The 21,328-nt window shown below is 41.8% G+C and overlaps 1 protein-coding gene across 5 annotated transcripts in view; it reads left to right on the top strand.

The window, feature by feature from the left end:
* Positions 1 to 5,787: 5,787 nt before the first annotated feature.
* The window catches only part of cacna1ia (calcium voltage-gated channel subunit alpha1 Ia), a 212,404-nt gene continuing 196,863 nt past the window's right edge, over positions 5,788 to 21,328 (top strand). The window contains exon 1 of one of the 5 annotated variants that reach the window (XM_055005057.1): positions 5,788 to 6,925. The gene's annotated coding sequence lies outside the window, so the exon portion shown is untranslated. The remainder of the gene's footprint in view (positions 6,926 to 21,328) is intronic. The other 4 variants (XM_035947012.2, XM_023267713.3, XM_023267717.3 and 1 more) reach the window with 4 other exon arrangements.

The following is a 21,328-nucleotide window of genomic DNA, read 5'->3' as shown; positions in this document are numbered from 1 at the left end:
GCGTCTTAATGTTCACTTTTCACTGATGTTATCAAAAAGTTAATTTATGTAACTTGTGGAAGTAAAATCAGTCATTTATTATCTGTTTGTTCATTTTATGTGCACCTATCTTAGATGTCATGGAACAATTTTCTTGTTTCTGTCGATTAACTATGAAAGAGTTTAAAAAAGGTTGAAGTGAGAGGTCAACCAGAGAAGATTCACTACCGTTAAAAAAGTTTAGGGTCACCAAGACAATTCCATGTTTTCCATGAAAACTCCCACTTTTATCCATGTGCTAACATAACTGCACAAGGGTTTTCTAATCATCAATGAGCCTTTCAACACCATTAGCTAACACAATGTAGCATTAGAACACAGGAGTGATGGTTGCTGGAAATGTTCCTCTGTACCCCTATGGAGATATTCCATTAAAAATCAGCTGTTTCCAGCTACAATAGTCATTTACCACATTAACAATGTCTACACTGGATTTATCATTCATTTAATGTTATCTTCATTGAAAAAATCTGCTTTTCTTTCAAAAATAAGGACATTTCTAAGTACCTTTTGAAGGGTAGTGTATGATTACACCCTAAAAGTCTTTGCAAAGATGCACTCAGCGTTTCTTACATTGTATGGAAAACTGTACCATGAGGTTTAAAATGACAAATTATTGACATTGAGAGTTTGTCTTCCCTATAAATTTAGTTTCATGTGTAGGAGAGAGGAGTGAGGTCTCTCCCTCCATGTTGAATAAGTTCTTTCCCATTGCAGTCATGTACTTTCATTCTCCATATTGTTAATAATACATTCACAGACAACCCAGCAGTGTGTTTGTTGTCTTATTGAAGGGCAGAATCTGGGAAATATCCCCTAAAAATGCCATAATAGACTGCACTGCGTTCAGAAGTTTCCCTAATATTGCTCCTCCATCATGATCATCACAGTTCTCTTCTTGTTGATCCTAACTCTGCAGTAGTGGCTTCATGCAGGCCTGATTCTGAATGATGGAAACCATGCATGTAGAGACCATCCCTTCACCTTTTCTGGTCTCACAAAGACACGACAGGTGGAACCAAAGATCTCACATTTGGACTCATCAGACCAAAGCCCAGATCTCCACTGGTCTAATGTCCATTCTTTGTGTTTATTGGCCCAAACTAATCTCTGCTGCTTGTTGCTTTTCCTTGGTAGTGGTTTCTTAGCAGCTATTGGACCATAAAGGCCTGATTGGTTCAGTCTCCTCTGAACAGGTGATGTAGAGATGTGTCTGCTACTAGAACTTTGTGAAGAATTTACATATCTAATATAATCTGAGGTGACGTTAATTTGCAGTTTCTGAGGCTGGTGACTAATAAACTTTAACTCTTGCTCTTCCTTTCCTGGGGAGGTCCTCATGGGAGCCAGTTTGGTCGTAAAGCTGGATGGTTTTAGAGACTGAACTTGGGGATACATTCAGAGTTTTAGCAGTTTTCCGGACTGACTGACCTTCAGTTCTTAAAGTAATATGGACTGTCGTTTCTCTTTAGCTGATTGGTTCTTGCCATAATATGGATTCTAACAGTTGTCAAATAGGGCTGTCAACTGTGGACCAACCTGACTTCTGCACAACACAACTGATGGTTCCAACCCCATTAAGAAGGAAGAAATTCTACAAATGAACCTTGACAAGGAACACCTGTGAAGTGGAACCATTTCAGGTTCTACCTCATGAAGCTCATCCAGAGAATGCCAAGAGTGTTCAAAGCAGGAATCAAATCAAAGAATCTTTTTGTTTACTACATGATTCCATATGTGTTCCTTCATAGTGTTGATGTCTTCAGTATTAATCTAAAATGAATAAGAACAACTGAATGTGTCCAAACTTTTGGATCTCAATGGAGCACAAAGATGCAGCAATTTAACAAACTGGAGTCGTAACCTTTTGGACAGCATCAACAAGAACAGAAGATATAGAAGTTTGGTAAACTTCAGATTCCACAGATGTTCATAATAAAGTGAGTTCTTCTTTGAGCATGGCTTCCTGCACGGTGACGGTGGTTTTCAGCGGCCTTTAGATAGCGGCTGTGTGGCATTAATCACCTTCCTCCAGATCCCTCCATGCTTCAGGTACCTCCAGGACTCGCCCTTATCTGCACCCAGAGAGAGTGAGAGCTTCTACACATAAACACCACTAAAACACACACACACACACACACACACACACACACACACACACACACACACACACACACACACACACACACACACACACACACACACACACACACACACACACACACACACACACACACACACACACACACACACACACACACACACACACACACACACACACCCTGGGATGCAGCCTATCTCTTCCCAGCAGCCCCGGAGGCTGTGTGCAGCTGCATCTCTGTGGAAACCTGCCGCTATCAGCACAGCCATCCAAACCGACAGCAGATCTGAACAAAGTTTCACACCATGTTTCAGATGGGTTTGGTTTGAATGAACTCTGGAAACGCCGCTGCGAAACAAACCTCCCTCCTGTTGTTTTCTGGTTTTCAGAGTGTGAGCAGCGTCTTTCTGCATTCTGAGCCAGTGGACTGTGCTCCAAGAAAGTGTTCGTCTGGTAGAGTTTTTAATAAATGTGTCCAGCTGTATAAAACTGTGAATCTTTAAAGACCCCCTCTAGTTTTTTCCCCCTAGTTATCATGTCCTTATGGTGTGTTTTCTGCCTAAAAGCTGCAGTCTCAAAAACACAGATTCACACATCCTGAGTTTCATATGTCACAAACCTGAGGAACCAATCCTGTCAACTTGTAGGATAAAACTTCTTGTCTTCTTCTTCTTCAGAAATATGTGTGGTTAAATTACTCCAATATTACAACATGGAATTATGTAACAGAGTATTTTTACAGAGTTTGAGTCATAGATGAGCTGCTGTGCAGAAAGAGGCAGGAAATAAATAGCAGAGTTACATTTAAGCATTTTAAGGCAATAAATCATTATTTTCATGGAGAAAACTTTGAAAATATGTAATTTTGATACATGAAGATGAATTTTAGGGGTTTAATCAGTGACTAGGCAGGAACTTTAAACCACACTGCACTTTTTTAAAATGTTGAAGACGAAGCCAGATCAGGGTGGTGTTATCTCTCAGCAATAGAATCACGTCGCTCTGTTGTGATGCCATCCGATGTGACATGAGGTGGCCTGACGTGATGGAATGTGGTGTGACACTAGCTGACAATGATGGGGTTTCGCATCATTTCCTGACATTCCCACGTTGTTTAGTAACTAATACGTCCTTGCAAAACTCCACAAAGCCCTGACAGTGAGTCAGTGATGTGTCTGTTGTTAACAATATCCAAAGTAGACACAAAAACACTGATTATTTATCATTAAACCACACCAGGCTTCTAGTTGTGTTCCTTTGTTCTGCCTGCTAATTGCCCAACCCGAGCATTGTAGTTCCTCCTAAGTGCCAACCCAGACGAAGCACACGGTCAGCAAATATCCGCGCTAAGTTCCAGCTGTGCTCCCTGAACCTCAATTATTCACAACTTATGAATAACGCACTTTACCTCAAGCTGGCAAGTGGGGGTATTTTTGCACATGATGCCTTGAATTAGTCATAACCTCACAATGGCGAAACATGCAATTTTCATGCCTCCGGCCTTATTTTTTTTCTCCTATTGCGGCATATTAGAGTGCCATAATAAGTATTTGGCTGTCAATACATGCAGAGAGCGGCTCAAACTAACATGCATACTTAAGCTCCAAACCACCGGCTTCGTGCTTCCAGTGCGACCGGATGTGGCATGTGGAGGAATGTAGTCATGTTTAATTGATCTGAAATCTCTGCAGCCGCTTTCTTTATACAACACAGATCAGCATTATTTCCCGTGACCAGCGAGAAGTAAAAGAAACGTTTTAAGCTTATGGAGCACTTTAGCTGTTTCCATAGACATTCTATAGCTTCCATGCTGTGACCTACTAACTGGAAAAGCAAGTAAGCAGCAAAGTGGCGACTGTACGTGTCGGTAGATCCACAATCAGCCACAACATCATGACCACTGACAGGTGAGGTGAATAACAATCGATAATCTTGTTCTAATGCAACGTTCTGCTGGGAACTCTTGAATCCTGACATTCATGTGGATGTTTGACATGAACCGCCCACCTAAACACTGCAGGTCACCAACCCTCCACCCCCATAGCAACAGCAGTCCTTGACGCCAGTTTCTACCATCAGCAGGACAATGAACCCCGACACACCACAAAAACTGCTCAGGAGTGGCCCAGGTTCCACACTCCCCAGATCCAGATCTTACTGAGCATCTGTGGGATGGTCCAGGATCAGCTCAGAATCCACTGGACATCCCTAGAGGTCCATGCCCTACTGGGAGTTTTAGCAGCATAAAGGGGACCAACACAATATTAGGCAGGTGGTCATCATGCTATACCTGATTGATGTAAAATAGAAGTGAGATTTTGTCCTTTTTTTGGGAAGAAGTTAGGAGAGAGAAAAAAAGCAGGTTGATTGTTGTGGTGTTGCATTTGAGTAAGAAGAGAGGAGGTTAAGGTGGATATCTGCAGAGTGATGGGAGTCTTCAAATGAGAAGCTTTCAGCACCATGGACAGCTCTGAGAAGGGCCTGGTTTGCTGTCCATGGTGCTGAAAGAGTCGAAATGAAAAAAACAAAGAATAAACAGGTGTGCGTGTGTGTGTGTTTGTGTGTGTGTGTGTGTGTGTGTGTGTGTGTGTGTGTGTGTGTGTGTGTGTGTGTGTGTGTGTGTGTGTGTGTGTCAGCAGTCATACCCCAAACTTCAAAAATGATATCCCCTTCCCAGCTGACTTTTTGGACAAGGTTAGGAGAGGAAAAAAAGCCGGTTGATGATTGTTTTGTTGCATTTTATTAGGAATGGAGATCAGGAGTCAGGACCTCTCTTATAAGTGTGTGTGAAAGCTGTCCATTGGATAAATGGGGGTAACCAGAGAGTAATGGGAGTCTTTCCAAATGAGAAGCTTTCGGAACCGTGGACAGCTCCTAGTGCTGGTTAGCTGTCTATGGTGCTGAAAGAACCCAAATGAAAGCACCAGAGAATAAACTGTTGTTTGTTTGTTTGTTTGTTTGTGCGTGCGTGCGTGCGTGCGTGCGTGCGTGTGTGTGTGTGTGTGTGTGTGTGTGTGTGTGTGTCGGTAGTTATCCCCAAACTTCAATAACGATACCCCCTTCCCAGCTGATCTTTTATTTGCATCAAGCACCTCTCCAGGCGCCTCCGTCTCCCTCTTTTTTCGTCTCAGGAGGACCCAGACTTGACTTTCTGCTGCTGCGCACAGCTAATACAATATACAGTATGTTGTCTTTTCCTGTGCCAAGGTGTCACCACCCACTTGCCAACACGATGCGCACTGCGCTCCGTCCGCCGTGCCGCCGCCGTCCCTCGTGGTTCTCCAAACTTGCTCACGCGTGAAGTCCCTCCGCGTTCCCACTGCGATGGTGCGTCCGCCTGTCTGATCTCATGAAGACGCGGGACCTGATTATCCACCGCTGTGTGCGTGTGCGCCTTCTTAATGCTACATTACTCCCGTGGTGTGAACTGGTTAGTGGGGTTATAGGCATGCCTCATCAATTATTAAACCCGACATACACCATTTCTCCCTCCACATATTTCCATCTCCGCACGGCAGGCAGAGACTCCTGCTCCTCTCCTCTCCTCCAGAGAATTACATTCAATTAAACAGAATTTAGTTCAGCTCAGTTCGATTAAGAGAGATTTACTTTAACAGTTTTCATGTGGGAACTGAGAAAGTCTCTCCTATAGAATCAGACGCTTGTCCCCCCTCCACTCTCTCTCCCTCTCTCTCACCCTCTCTCTCTCTCTCTTTCTCACTCTTTCGCTGAGACTTCACCCACCAGCCGAGGATTTTGACGCGCCACAGACAAATTAATAAACCCACGGAGCGTGGGAATGACAAGAAAACTCTATGTTTCCAGAGCACCTGAGCGTTCGGAGTGGATGAAGAACATTTTAAGACGTTTTTCTTCCTCCATACGTGTGTCCTCGGGTAACCCCTCCGTGAGATATTTCGGCTGCATGAGGAGCCGGGCTTGACAGATGCGCCCGTTCCGTCGCTGATTCCACCGGGAGGAGCTCTGAGCGCACGGCGAAGTGAAGAAGACGATACTCTCCTAGAAATGTTTGTGTTTTTTTAAGCCTGCGGGGAATTAACTGTTGCAATTGGTTTTGAAAACACGCACGTCTTGGCTTTTTTTTCTGTTCTTTTTTTTTTTTTTTTGGATACGGCGTCTGGGAGTATCAAGTTGAGCTCTGGAATCGCGGTCGGAATGATCTGAGAAGATGTTGAAATGTATTTTTTTGTGGGAACTGGGAGGAAGAAAAGGCACCAGATGGGTACGTTGTTAAAGAATGCTGCTTCTGACTATTTCTCCTCCTGCTTCGTAGGATTTTTTGCAGTGTGCTCAGTCAACGTGACCATGGTGAAAAAAAGTGTTCCCAAATTCCTTTGCGCATTCGGCTTAAAGTGGAACTCCAAATATTGATTATTTTGGACATTTATTGCCGAGAAATTGTCTCTTAGAAGCCTCGACGTAAAAGTTGGCTGGTTTTAAAAACCAACCATGAGAATTTCTGTTTGATTTTCTTCCTGGCTTTCTGGAAATGTGAGTCCAGCGGAGACCAGTGCGCACCACACACAGTCGCCAAGGTTTCAACGCACAGCCCAATCTTCCGTCGGGGATCCTGGCTTTGCGCCGCAGCACCGCAGCGCAGCGACGCTTTTTCTCGCCGAAATGCCTCCGTGTGCACCGATTCCGTAAATGGCAAGTGGATACTGATTCTCCATGGTGTTCGCCGGCCAGGTGGATCCGAGAAGGCGAAACCGCGGCTGTTTTGTTCAGTGAATCCTGGACACACCTTTTTTAATGTCAGTCAAGGTAAGTTTGGCCTTTTTCCACTCAGTGTTCATCGCATGTTGTTGTTAGCTTCTCCTGGGCTCTGCTGCTGGACGTTTTGCGCTAAAAAGCAGAGAGGAAGCGCACAGATGAGGCAAAGGTGCTGCTTTTTCCTTAAACCTGTAGCCTCACGGATCCGACAAGTGATGCACAGATTTTTTTTTTCCTTTTTTTTGTCTTGTCTTATCTTGTCTTTTGCTTGGTTGTTGAATTACATCCAAATTTCTGCAGAGTTAAAGCTTTGTAGAAACCAATTAACATGAAAATTAGGCCCCCAAAACGACAATAGTTTTTATAATTGCTTATAAATAAATGCATACAGGAAGATATCCGTCACAGAACTGAATTTATTTCCAGGTTTGAATGAAAACAGAACCTACATTTGCACTGAACAGCAACCAGAGTCTAGTTTTGTGCAACATCATGTTCAATAAGATCATGATTCACATCTTCTTTTTTCTTCATAACAACACATTTTTTTCTGCTTCAGTTTGCACACAATCAGACACTGAAGTGAACAAATGTTTTGTTCCCAAAAACCCTGGCACTGCTCTGATGCACAGGAGTCTCTGAGGGCCTCCAGTGTCGTTTCTGCTGGACAGTGAAGAAGAACGTCACTGTCTGATGCAGCCAGGGATCAGTACTGACTACATGGTGCACTAGAACTACACCAGCCTGCATTCTGAGCTCAGGTCTTCCTTCTCTTTAAACACTTCTAAAGAAAATATCCTGAGCTAAGGATGGTGGTGCAAACATCTCATTAAACACCACGATGGTCCCTTTTCCTCACAATGTTCTTAATGGAAGAACTAGATGAGCTGAGGTTCTGGATGCTGCCTGAACCAACATCTTTCCATTCATTCATGCACTGTTGTGATGCAGCACCTCTTTATTCAGATTATTTGCAGGTAAAGTGATATTCATAATGGCTAATCTTGCTCTCTCTACCAGTGGCTGCTTGTAATTTCTCCAGAAAACTGAGCTCCTGCTGCACCCACTGCAAGTGACTCTACATAAAACTGCCATCTTAAAGTCTACAGTATCATATAAATGGATTACACACCCATATTGCCGCTGTATTGCCCCCAGTTGTAGAGAAATAGGTTCACAATTGGCCGTCCCAAAATGAGTCTTATTGTCCATGCTGGTAATGGCAGATTTCCTTCCTCTTCCCGCCCCGTCACCCTCCCTTGTGCTGCTTTTGCAATGGTGTCTGACCTCAGGCTGTTTCAGAGGAGTCTGGCTGTAGCCTGTGTCTGGGAAGCACAGAGCATCTCAGTCCAAGATACAGTTCACATGGTGCTAAAGCCATGAAACAGATCCAGTCATACTCATGACCCACCACTGTCAACGTCACAAATCGTCTTAATCTCGTATATTCAGTCAAGACTCTGGTGAAGATCATGCTCTGGAAGTGTCAGGAACACTTTAAACACACTCAGCTACACAGGATGAGATGTTTAGTGACTTCTGTGTTTGAATCAGGACCTTTGGCCAGCCAAGACAGTAAGTTCACAACAATATCTGCTCACATGCACGCCCAAACACACCCACATTTCTACATAAAAGCACACACATGCATGGAAATGGACGTCAGGTCTGGCCTGTGCGATCCGGTATTGTGGTTCGCCGTGGGAGGCAGAGAGGGGGCATTTATCGTTCTTTTGTAGCAGCGGCTCACAATGACCTGAAAGTAACAGGGGGTGGCACAGATGGAGAGAAAAGGTGTGTGTGCAGAAAGTGAGATGGAATGATAAGCAAAAGAGAGAAAGTACAGAGAGAGAGAGAGACGCAATAATTAAAAGAAAAAAGATGTGAGGAAGAAAAAGGTCATTGAGCAAAGGAGGGGAGTGAAAAGACAAATGAGAGGACACACAGGAGAAGGTGCAGGAGGTGTAAAGATCAAGGGAGAAGTTGAGGGAGACACTTGAAAGAGGAGAGCTGGAGAGGATGGAAATGACAAAGGGCTGGAGGGGAGGGAAGGAGAATGAGCAGGATGCCAGTGTGTCTGCGCTGAATGCTGGCATTATTGGGTTAGGTGCAACGATCGGTTTGTGCTTGACAACTGTGTGGCGAGGGCAGCCACATACTGCGCCCTGAGAGCCTCCTGTGAAGGCCGGAACAAGCGAGAGAAAGAGGGAGGGGGGGAGGGAGAGCCGAGAAGAGGTTCGGCGGCTGTGAACCGTCGATATTCTATGAAGCAGAACAAAGGAAGACGAAAACGCGATGGGTGGAGGCTCGGAACGCCAGCAGAGAGGGCCGAGATGCAGACGAGACGCGTGACAGAAACGACTGAGAGCAAAAACCGTGGAATGATTAAAGAACAGATTATTTGTCTGCAGCTAAATCATGTTAAAAAAGTTGTTTATTCGCTTCATCGATTTCTCTCAGAACCCAGACCTGGAATAATAGTTTGAAACAATCTTCAGAGACCTTCCACTCATCTGCTAGAGGAATGAGGTTTGTAAATCAGGTGGTCTTGACTTGAGGCCCACTGATCTCTTTCTCTGTGTCTCTCTCTCTGCTTCTCTTCCTGGAAATGTGAGTCACTGCGAATGCCACCGGCAAGCAGGGCTGTTGACTCATGAACACTCACCCACAGGCTCTGCTATTGTGTCGAACCAAACGTGATCGCAACCAAAGGTGTCTGTGTGTGTTTCAGAGCATCCTGAGCGCTGCTGGGATTCTCTGCACCACAGACTGCATGCAATACAACCGTAAATATGGGCGATCAAAGGAAGGGATATTAAAAACACCTCACAAACAGGGAGTCTTCTTCAGCTGCACTAAATCACAATCACAAATGAAGCGGAGCTCAGGTTGGTCACATCCTTGAATTGTGTTTATATTCCAATAAATTGCCATCAGATTTAACAGAATCTTAAAATAGCAGTGAAACAGACAGACCAACTAAAGCAAAAACTGACATTTAAAAAAAGATTATATTTAGAGATGCAACAGTTATTTTAATTATCAATGTCCAGATTAGTCTATAAAAGGTGAAAAAATACTGAAAATGTGCTTTGTTTTGTCCTGCTGTCTAAAATGTAAAATAACTACTTAACTCAGACTGATTTAAAGTAATGAAAAAATGGTTTAAAGAAAGTTTTTATTGTCAAAATTTGAAAATCATCAAATGGTTGCTGTTGTTATGTTAAATATTCCAATAAATTCTGCCCAAAGGCCAAATTAATCCAAAAGATAAACTCTGAAGCTGACTTGATAATTACACACATGCCAAAAGATGTCATCGCTTGTCAAAAGGAACAAATTACAAACTGAAAAAACAGCACAAAAGCTGATCCTGGTTCTATATACAGTAAAAGATAAGATAAGCACTTTATGGAGCAGATTCAGGAGACCTGCTGGAGATGCAGATAAAACCTTAAAGCCAACGATGAACTGTCAGAGAATGTGGGTTTGTGGTCTGTCAGCTCTGCCTCATCGGGGCGCATTTCAAGCCGAAGACGGTATTGATCCACCCTATTCTGATCTGTTTAACATCTCAGAGTCTGTACAGGCAGGAGAAATTAGGTCCAAGCACTTGTCACCACATCTGCAACATTCAGGATTCAGGATCACTGAATGTGTTTTAAAAGCAGCAGCAGGGAGATGAGAGTTCCCAAGAAGGCAACAAATGATCATGCACTGCCTCGCTGCATATTTTAACAACCAGTATGATGACAGTAATGATCAGCTGCTGGCAGAAATGGCTCTTATAAGAACCTGAATATTGTGTTTAGACATTTATCTTCATATCTTTGCGTATTCCTGATCCACTTCACTTTGGTTTCAACCACAGCCTCAGCTAACAACAGATGACAGAGGCCAGGCTTTCTTTGTGTGAGGCGGCTCGACAAAAACTAAAACCTCAGTCAGAAAAAAACAGGTATCACAAAGGTAGTTATCGACTTTCTTTAACTCAAGATTTCTGCTTCAGACTTTCCCATAAAACTGGGCGTTGAATGTAGCATGTGACTCTTCTTCTGCACAAAATGAACCAATCATGTTCCTAACTCCAGTCAACAAGTTGTTTTAATGGAGAACAACAAAAAATGTAAAAAATTATCGTATTAAAAAAAAGTGCTACTACTGGAAATGCTGCAGGACAGGAAGGCTAGTAGAAAACTGTTAACGGTGTGCTAATATTTATTTTATTGATCAACGTTCCATCCTTTCTAAAGTGTTTCTTTGCAGCTGTTAGCTGATGTCATCACTAATTATCTTCAGACAGACAGACGCTGTAGGAGGATAATATGCCAGGACTCTCTGCTCTGGTCCAGGTTAGATATTCTCTATTCTGACGTGACTAAGCAGACTAGTTGTTTCCATGTTGGTCTGTAATCTAAATCTGACCTTCTCCCAGCTACAATATAAACCCAGAGATCAGAGAGAATCCTCAGAACTGATGCTGTCATTGCTTCCATGTACTGCTGCTCTGTCAGTGTCACTTCCCCTGATATCAGTAAACCTTCCGTCATCTGAGTCTCCACCGTGTCTCTCAACTTCAAACTTCACTCATTTATACTTTACATTGTATTAGAGTGTGTTTAGGTCTGACATCATCCCATAATGCAGGATATAAATGCAATTTTTGGCCAAATCAAAGAGAAATTAATGTCAGCTGCAGTACCAGCAGTTTAAATGGACTTGATAGCAAATAATGAAAAGATGTTTCTGTGATTACTGCATCTCCAACTGAATACATGTCAGGTTTTGTGGCTACACAGCTTCATTCCGTGGGATTTATAATGCACAGCTCAACAGGCTGACAGATAAAACACATTTCCTCAGCTGAGAATCTGTCACTCATTAAGAATCATCAGGAAGCGATTTAAATTCAAAACCTTCTCCTGAAGTTAACATGTTTTGCTCATTCTGTCTCAGTTCGGTTCTATTGGTGGACCTGCCCTGACAGTGTTTTACATCTTCACAACTGTAAGGCCAAAACAAACAACCTTGATCAGAAACACTCTGGAGAATTTAGAAAAAACGAGAAATTCTGTTTAATTCGGTTTGATTTATATAGCACCAATTCACAACATAATTCATCTCAAGGCTCTTTGGATATTAAGGTGATGCCCTCACGGTGTTATACTACACAGAGAACGCAAACAAACTGAAAGGCTCCCTTTGAGAAAGCTCTCTGAGAGGAAAAACACCTCCACTTCAGCAGAGAGAAACCTCTGACTGTCCTCAGCGGTCGGGGTGAAGAGGACAGGATGGCAGAGAGAAATCAAACAAACACAGAAGAGAACAACAAACACAGAAACCTGCAGAGAGGACAAGAAACATACAGGAGAGAGAAGACCGTCCTGGAGTACATTATGGTCTGGCAGCATGAACCTGCTATAGGAGGGAAATAAAGCAGTCATCCTGGGAGGAGATGAGAGATGGATGTGGCTTCAGTGTTCCTCTCAAACAGTGAAAAGTGGAATTGTTTTGGTGCAACATTTGCATGCAGGGAGACGAGCACTAATCTGAAAACCTAGCAGGAATGTCTACCGCATGATCCAAATCCTCAGCAGAACGTGAAGTTTTCACAGTGTGGTAGCTGATTATTGTTGTTTCCTGTTGCCAAGTGGACTTTCAAACTGGCAACATGTAAATAGAAGCAGGAAAGGAGTGAGCCAGCAGACTGGAGCACTAATGGCAGGTTTATACCCACATCTTACATCCACTGAGGCAGACTGCAGTGTTAATGACATGTAATAGTTGTATGCATACATGTATGGAGAGTAAATGAAAGGAGTAGAGGTGTGGAGAGCATCATAAAAGTTCCTAGAGCAGCCTAGATCTCTAACGGATGGTTCAGGGTCACCTAAGCCAGTCACTACTATAAACTTTATCAATAAGGAAAGTTTAAAGTCTAAATCTAAAAGTAGAGAAGGTGTCTGGGAGCTGGTTTTGTTGTGACTCAGTCTGTCTGCTAAAGGCCAGCGATGTTCAGGCAGCTTTGTCAAACATGTAGTCAAAAGTCAATTCTGGATCAAAAGTTGGAGTCTTCAGAAAGTTCTCAAGAAAGAGTCTTCAAGCAGTCTTCAGAGTCTGATGCGAGTAATGTTTATTCAATACAGAGGCTGTAAGAACAAACAGGAGCAAAATCTAGAGATTTTAACTGCCTACACAAAGTGTTACATCATCATAAAAACTTCTTCTAAACACTCCTCTGCCTTTCTGGAAGCCACAACCCATCGTCTTAAGACACAATCAGGATGCCCATGAAGTGATCGTATCAAAAGTTAGACTGCCTCCTCTTTTTTATTTCTGCTAGGTTGGCATTATTTCTGCTTGGCTCAGTCTGACGTTGGTTTCAACTCACGAGCAGAGAGGGCATGGACTTCCTGTCTCATGCCTTTTATGAGCTCTACAGTCTTCCACTGGGTTGCTGCTTTCCACAGGATTACTCAGAGTGCTCATAACTTCAGCTGAGACGTTAGGTCTCCTGATCTTACCAGTGTTTGCTCTTAAATTTGATTCACACATCCCACATAAAATGCCACAACAGTCTCTCCCATTCTGCTTTTGGAAGTGAACCTGATCATGAACATCATTACACTATCAAACCCCACAAAGGTTCAGTGGTATCACATAAACCTGGTTATAATTCAGTCAAAACACCACAGAGTAAATCTCCAACGCAACAAATAGGAACAAAAATAGCCACCTGTTGCCGTTAGAGATCAGACCTTCACTGAAGGTGAAGGATCTCTAACAGCACCCAGGTGGCTGAAGAACATGGATAAATTTACTGATAAATTTATGGATGGATAAATTAATGGATAAATTTATCAGAGAATCCAGTCTACCACCACCATACTGCTCTGGAGGAGGCCAGTGATGGGAAGTAGAGGGGCTGGCTCACCAAGAGCACAGAAAAACTGAGTCATCTGGCTGGAATGCTGACGGAGCATGGAGGACAGTTGAAAGGACATAACCATACATTTTTATCCATACATTTAATACAATATATTCCGACTGTCGCTACAAGATGCTCTATTGGGACAATATGGAACAAAAAGGTCTTTGGCATCTGTTGGAGTTAAGGGCTTTGTGTGTGTGGAGATGGATTTTAAATGCTGTTTTGGATAGAACAGAATGGCTGGTGCAGTTAAAAAGCCTTCTTACAGTGAATCAGTAAACACTCATGTTCTTAAACCCTTTTCTGATGCAACGGAAATGAAACAACGATGATGCACCAGTTTTAGTCGCTGCCGTGTCAGACGGGCTCCTCGGTCAATGTGCCACTCGACAACCTTTGACGCTTTAATAACAGATCCAGGCTGATCCCAGTGCAGGGCAACACCTCATGATTTAGAGACAGAATCAACCCTTTAGTCTCAACGTTAACACTACCTGACATCTACTTCTTCTCCTCTCCGATTTAACCTAAGAGTCTGTGCACATTTTTACATAAAGTCCCCAATTGTTCGTCTTGTTTTTTTGATTTTACACATGAAACCTGAACAGGAAGCCCAATGTGAGCATCTGTGTTTACCTACAGACACACTTCCGTGTGTGTGTCCGTACAGTATCTCTTCTAATCCAGGTGCTGTCGCTCAGTGAGCTCAGGTGTAACAATGGATCCAAACCCACATCTACACACTCGTCTGCAGCTAATCTCTGCTGACATCCCATCACACAGCATTCCAATTATAGAGGACTGTATGCCGCGCTGCATGTGAAGGTGTGGATTTATAGGCGCTGGGTGTGTGTGCATGTGTTTTTTAAAAAGGTGTGTTTGACCTCACAGGAATTATGACATGATTATATCTTCCCATTTCTTCATGGCAGGTGACAATTTCTGACTGAACTGCGGCTCACTCAGTAAATAAATTGCACTGCTGGAGCTGTAGAGATGAATTCAGAAAAGAGATTTTTATATTACTGCGAGCAACTGAAGGAATATTCAAATCAGTTCATAATTAGTCAGTGCATTGCTCTGGAAGCGTAAACATGTCCTGTTTATCCAGGATTTTATGCTACACGAATGAGTAACGTGTCAGCATCGAGCCTGTTTCTCTCAGCTGAGTCACCACCTGAGAATCATTTCTCTTTTATGTACAAAATAATGTGTTCAAGTGTTTGACCTTGGCATCACTGTTTTCATAAATCTCGACGTACCATAAAAAATAGCTTGAGAAAACACCGGCAGCTCCACAGCGAGCAGCGATTAGCTTAGTCTGGTACGAACGTGGAAACAAATGCCACACACACATCTCCCTCCCTCCGTTTGAAGCCGCAATCTGTCATTTACACACTCGAGTGTTGTACGGATTAAGCAAAGTTGATTTAATTAGTGAGCTTAACGGATTTGATGGACAAACCATTTCTAGTCTTTATGCTAAGCTACTGGCAGCTTAAAATTGACCGGTGACAGATGAGAGAGTGGCAGTTGTTGTTGCTGTGTCAAAACTCTCTGCAAGAAGGAAAATAAGCAGATTTTTTTTCTAAAGGATTGCTGTGAAGTCCCAGCTTTTAGATGTAGGTTGTGATTTACTGACATTTAAAAATATATATCAACACATACTTATTTTGACCAGTCTTGAAATGCTCACATTTTACCTTTAAAATGAACTAAACATGTCTGTTAGAATTCATAGATAATGTATTAACGGGTTTAGTTTGCTCCTAGAAAACTTGACAGTACCTTTAATGTGCCACTGATCATTTCTGCAAGTCAAATGATGGAAGTCACTTCTTTTTTAATGATGCACTTTTTGACTCCTCTTAGCATTATTACCCTTCAGCTGGGTCAGATTGTCTCTAAACGTCAGCAGGCTGCAGTGAATTCCTGTTTCAGAACTGAATGTCTTTACATACCGCAACAGGAGACCAATGGACCAAACTTACTAAAAGTTATCTGCACCTTAAAACTGTCTTCTAGCTGCTATAAATCTAAATTAATTGTTTTAAGGACTTTGCAGTCTTGCTTCTTGTGTGCATTTGCATCCATGTGAAGTACAAATAGTGCGCTGTCATGTACATCATGGGAACTCGGAGGCTACAGAAAAACACGATAAAGTAGTTCAGGCTGACTGATGATGGTGTGTTTGATCTGCAGAGGACCAGGAAGATTCTGGGTTGAATGCTGTCATCCAGTGGATTAGAAGAATGCTACATAAATTGAGATTTTTAGCTTGTATTTTTACCAGGGCTGGGACTTTAACATGTTAATTTTGATTAATTAATTAATTACAGAAACAATAACGCATTAAAAGATAAATAATGAATTTAATCACACCTTTCTCAGTTCTCTAATTTGTGGCACACCAGTAACACTGATGAACATTCCAGCCCAGTAGGTGGCGCTAATGAACCTAAAGTCTGTTTTCCAGCTGTAAAGAAGATCCACAGGACGCACTGAGTGACGTCAGAAAGTTTGGTGAAAGAAGACGAGACGCATTGAGCTCGTTGGGAGGAAAGTTTTCTTCCTGATGGCAGTTTGGATAAAAGTCTGGTTGTGGTCAAAATGAGCAACAAACAGTTTTCTGATCACCTCAAAGTAAAACATGTTGCTGTTAGCACTAGAGCTAACGGTGTCGCCATCCCATAATAGACCACTTTTCAAGACATTCAAAGTGTTTGAATTTACAAAAGGTCTTCAAATGTTGAATATAATCACTATAATGTCACTTTGAGTTTGCAATAATCTGTGATTATAGCAGACAGATGAAAAATGCAGATAAATAGAAATGAAACAAACATTTTAGTTAAGTTCACGTATATGAATATTCATCCATTCAGTCTCAATCAACATTTATTTGAGTTGAAAAACTTTGAATGTGATTACTTAATTACAAAGCCTCTAAGTAATTAGATAAATGTTTTTTTTTATTGTGTACAAACTACTACTCTCAACACACACTTCTTTCCACCAGTCTTGAAATGCTCACATTTGATCGTCAACATGTTCTTTAAGCTGCAGAAGTTGAGTTTTTTAGCTTGTATTTTTGCTTTAAGGGAGAATGTAAAATCTCCCCACAGGTGTTTTTTTGAATTTGGACCACGACGTCCCCAAAAGACGCCTCTGTTGCCCCAGAAACATCCAACCTCACACCTGCTCCGAACATAATAACGACAAAAGAACTCACTTCCACTCCACTAGCATTTTTACTCCACAACCCCAACCTTCCACCAATATCTAAATCTGACCTGAAGAATGACATCAGGGAGACCCAGAAACACATCGTTCTGAGCAACACTTCTCACCACATTCCTGCCGCTCTCTCTCTCACGCATGCCTGTTGTGGGTCCCTCGGCGAGCCTCTTCCTCGGCTGTTTTGTCACCTGTCAGGTCTGACACCGTAAGGAAGGCCATCTCCGGCCCGCTCTACCGGCACTAAGTCACTGTGACGGACACCACATCCCACCGTTCAACCCCACTCCTCTCGCTATGCGCTGATGTGAACAAACGCCGCCATGATTTGTGACCTTTTTGGAGTCGGAGTGGCAGCTCCGTCGCGTTAATGCCTGCTGATGTTTTGCATGGTTGCTTGCATGATTAATGGATCATCTGGCAGTTATGAGATATCCGTAGATTAAAGCTGAATAATATCGCTTCTGGGAAATTGTTATTATTAAGTAAATTGCGTAATTCTTTTCATCCGTCGTCTGTTAAATTAAGAAAGACCTCTCAAACTGTTCACCTGTTACTTGGAAAGAAATGATTCACACGGTGTGATCGACAGGAACAATTGTCCCACATTATAATCATTTCTACAGGGCAGTAAATGACCTGGGCTCTTAGTGACAAAACAGTAAAAACCAAGGCTCAGCGACTCAGATGGTAAATTTGACGTTCAACTACTACAAAATCTTGGATATTTCCATTGGTTCATTGTGCGCTGATCAGCTACAGCATTAAAACTTCCTGCCTGGTGTTGTGTTGGTCCACCTTATGCAACCAAAACAGCTCTGAGCAGAACTTCTAGAGGAGAGCCTTTGGGTGGTTGGAGAAGGAATGCATTGATCGGGTTTTTTTTCCATCATTCTTTTGTTGATGCTATATTGGGATCAGGATCTGGGGAATTCGGCGATCCGGCCAACACCTCGGGGTCCTTATTGAGCTGATCCTGAGCTGCTTATGCGGTGTAGAGATTATCGGCCTGGCCAGTTATCGCACCACAATAATGCTGCTGCATGTAGAATTTTACTTTTTTTTTTAATGGAAAGCCCTATAATATAATTTCTTCCAGAATAGTAAATACAACGTTTATTAGAAATAGAGAATAAAGCTTTTTGATTTTAAAAATGTTGCCAAAAATAAAATAATTTGTCTTTATTTGGAAAAAAAAACCATGAAACATACAGCATACATTTTGTTTTGAAAAAAATACGCAATAAGTTAAAAAGTGAACTGTTTCAAATGTAAGAAATGTTAATTTAAATGGGGTTTGAGACATATAGGACATGGTTCAAATTATTTGGGACAGTTTTTTGTTATTCTGAACAAATTTGAAATCATTCTGAGCAAATTTTGAATCATTTTGGACATCTTTTGAGACATTTTTGTTCTTTTCTCTTTTTTTTAACAGTTCTTGGTAATTTAGGACACATTTTAGGATATTTCTGATATTTTTTTTGTAATTTTAGACATGTTTTCAAGTAATTTTAGAGAAGTTTCAAGTCATTTCGGACATATTCTGAGTCATTTTGACAAATTTTAGATAATTTAGGACATGTTTCCAGTTATTATAGACTATTTTTTTGTAGTAATTTTGAATAAATTTCTAATTATTTTGGGCAGATTTTGAGTTATTTTGGAAAGAAATGTGAATTTATATGGGATTTTGAGTCATTTAGGACATGCTTCAAGTTATCTGGGACATTTTTTTGGTATTTTGGACAAGTTTGAAATCTTTTTTTTTCTTGACAATTCTTAGTAATTTAGAACACATTTTAAGATCATTTGGATATATGTTTTAGTAATTTAGACATGTTTACAAGTAATCTTGGGCAAATTTCAAGACATCTGGAACATTTCCTGAGTCATCTGAATCATTTTTGACCAATTTTAGGTAATTTAGGACATCTTTCCAGTTGTTTGGACTATTTTTTAGTAATTTGGAACAAATTTCTAATCATTTTGGGCAAATTCTGAGTCATTTTGGAAAGAGATGTGACTTTATGTGTGCATTTATACATTTATCATGCATTTTTCATATTATCTGTAAAGGTAATTGGAACAGGTCTGATGCTGCCTCCTCTGTCTGTCATCTCTCTGTGGGTCTCAGAAATTTCTCTCAGCAGCAAAAACTGGACAAGAAACACAAGCCATCGCCACAATCCAGGAAATTAGCTTCTATCACAGTTGCTAAGGCTATGCTAACGGCTAGTGTTAAAATTAGAAGGCAGATTAACCTGAAACAGAGTCTGGAAAACTATAATTAATAAAGATTTAATATCTGGAACTTAGGGGAGGAATAAAAGTGAGAAAACAGTGACATATTAAGAAAATAGAGAAGAACAGCAGGAGATAAACTCACATCAGCCAGTCATATAAACAGAGGAGAGTGTCCTGATTTATTTACTCATATTTCCTTTTCACATATACAGTTATAGTCAGCCATATTAACGAAGAAGCCTACTTAGGAATGACAGGTTCTCTGCTATCACATGCTGTTAAAACATTATGCATAATGTATAGCCCTGATAATCTGCATCGGTATCGCCCTAAGAACCCATATCATTTGATCCCTATTAGTAGGACACAGATTGTAGAAAACACCATTTAATGGGTGAGATGTTCTTTGTCTGCAAAAATCTTTAGGTTGCATGTGTCAAAGAAGCATCCACACGAATGCCAGGATCCACTGCATTTTAAAGAAAAGATCATTTTTATCACCAGTCAGTCATGTTGCAGCTAATCAGTGTAAAATCAAAATTTGGCTCTTAAAAACAATAAAACGTGTGGGAAGTGAGTTCTGCTGCTGCTGCTTTTGCTCTGCGGTGCCTCAAACCATCCAGCAAACTAATGATGTAAAGAAAGCATCCGCTGCTGTGACCTGGAAGATGCACCTCGACCCACTGAGCCACCAGGATTTACACCAGACGCTTTTATAGAATCTGTTAAAACAGTTTGGAGACGTCTGACTGGGTGTTATCTGTGGAAAACAGCTCTCTGTCTGCGTCCTTCTCCCGTTCTCTTTATGCAGACTGGACTATCGGTGAGGCAATCAAAGCGAAGGTTGGCATTCCGCTTTCACAGGTTGCCACAAAGTGGCATTAAAATTAATGACATTTAAGGCTTACGTGATTTCTGATTAGACATTTTATAGATTTCAGCTCTGACTGAATTGATGAATCCCATTTTGTTTGCAGTACAAAGACTACTCCCACTAATACAAACTTCCTCTATTCTCTCTTTAGCATTCCCTATCAGCTGCTTATAAATTAAAGGGATTAATGCTGGCTGGCCGGCCGGAGGGTTTGTATCTTTATTTGTGTGTGTGTGCAGAAGAAGGAAGGCATCTAAGAGGGGAGGAAGGAAACTTGCTTTTGGCCAGGCGCCTGTTAAAATCACTCTATAATCTCCTCTCCTTTCACTCTTTGGCAGCCCTGTTTGACTCTGGCAGCTCTTTGTCTTGTCACCTGTCCATCTCATCTCTTTGCACTGGCAAAATTAAAGGAGAAAGGGCCACACAAATACTTGTATAACAATTTTTCCCCATCGGGATTGAAAGCAGTGGTGTGGTTGTGACATTTTAGTCATCATTCACACCAACAGCAGCAGCTTGAAGCTAAAGTGCAGCAACTCTGATGGTGACTAACTCCATTTGAAGCCATTGGTGTTCCAGTTGCTAACAGTGTGATGGTGGCCATTGTGGAAATCACTACTGTGTTAAGATTTGAATCAGGTTGATAGTGAGCTGCTGCCCTAAATGAAGGAGTTTAAGCATCTCAGATCTTGTTCATGAGGAAACATGGAGTGTGAGATGGATTGGTGCAGCTTCAGCAATAATCCAGATGTTTGACTGGACTGTTGCAGTGGAGAAGGTGAAGCTCTCGATTTACCATCTGGTCTTTGCTCCAACCCTCATCTATGCTCATGAGCTCTGGGGAATAACTGAAGGAATATAGTTGTAGATACAAGCGGCTGAGATTAGTTTCCTTGGACATCCAGAAGGAGCTCGGAGTAGAGTTATGGCTCCTTCTCATTGAAACAAGCCATCTGGGGTGGTTTGGACTTCCTCAAGGGAATATAAATCTCATCTGACCTGGGAACACCTTGGGATTCCTCAGGAAGAACTGGAAAGCAACGTGGTTAGATGAACGTCTGGATTGCCCTGCCTAGCTTAGCATCCTGAGCCCTAGAAAACAGTGGAAAAAAAGATGGATGGATCCGATTTGATGGATTAAAGGAGGCCGTGGTGTTTGTAATAA

Source organism: Amphiprion ocellaris, chromosome 19 (assembly GCF_022539595.1).
Source record: "Amphiprion ocellaris isolate individual 3 ecotype Okinawa chromosome 19, ASM2253959v1, whole genome shotgun sequence".
Classification (NCBI taxonomy): Eukaryota; Metazoa; Chordata; class Actinopteri; family Pomacentridae; genus Amphiprion; species Amphiprion ocellaris.
The sequence above is the reverse complement of the archived record's forward strand: the minus strand, read 5'-3'. Positions and strand labels throughout refer to the sequence as shown.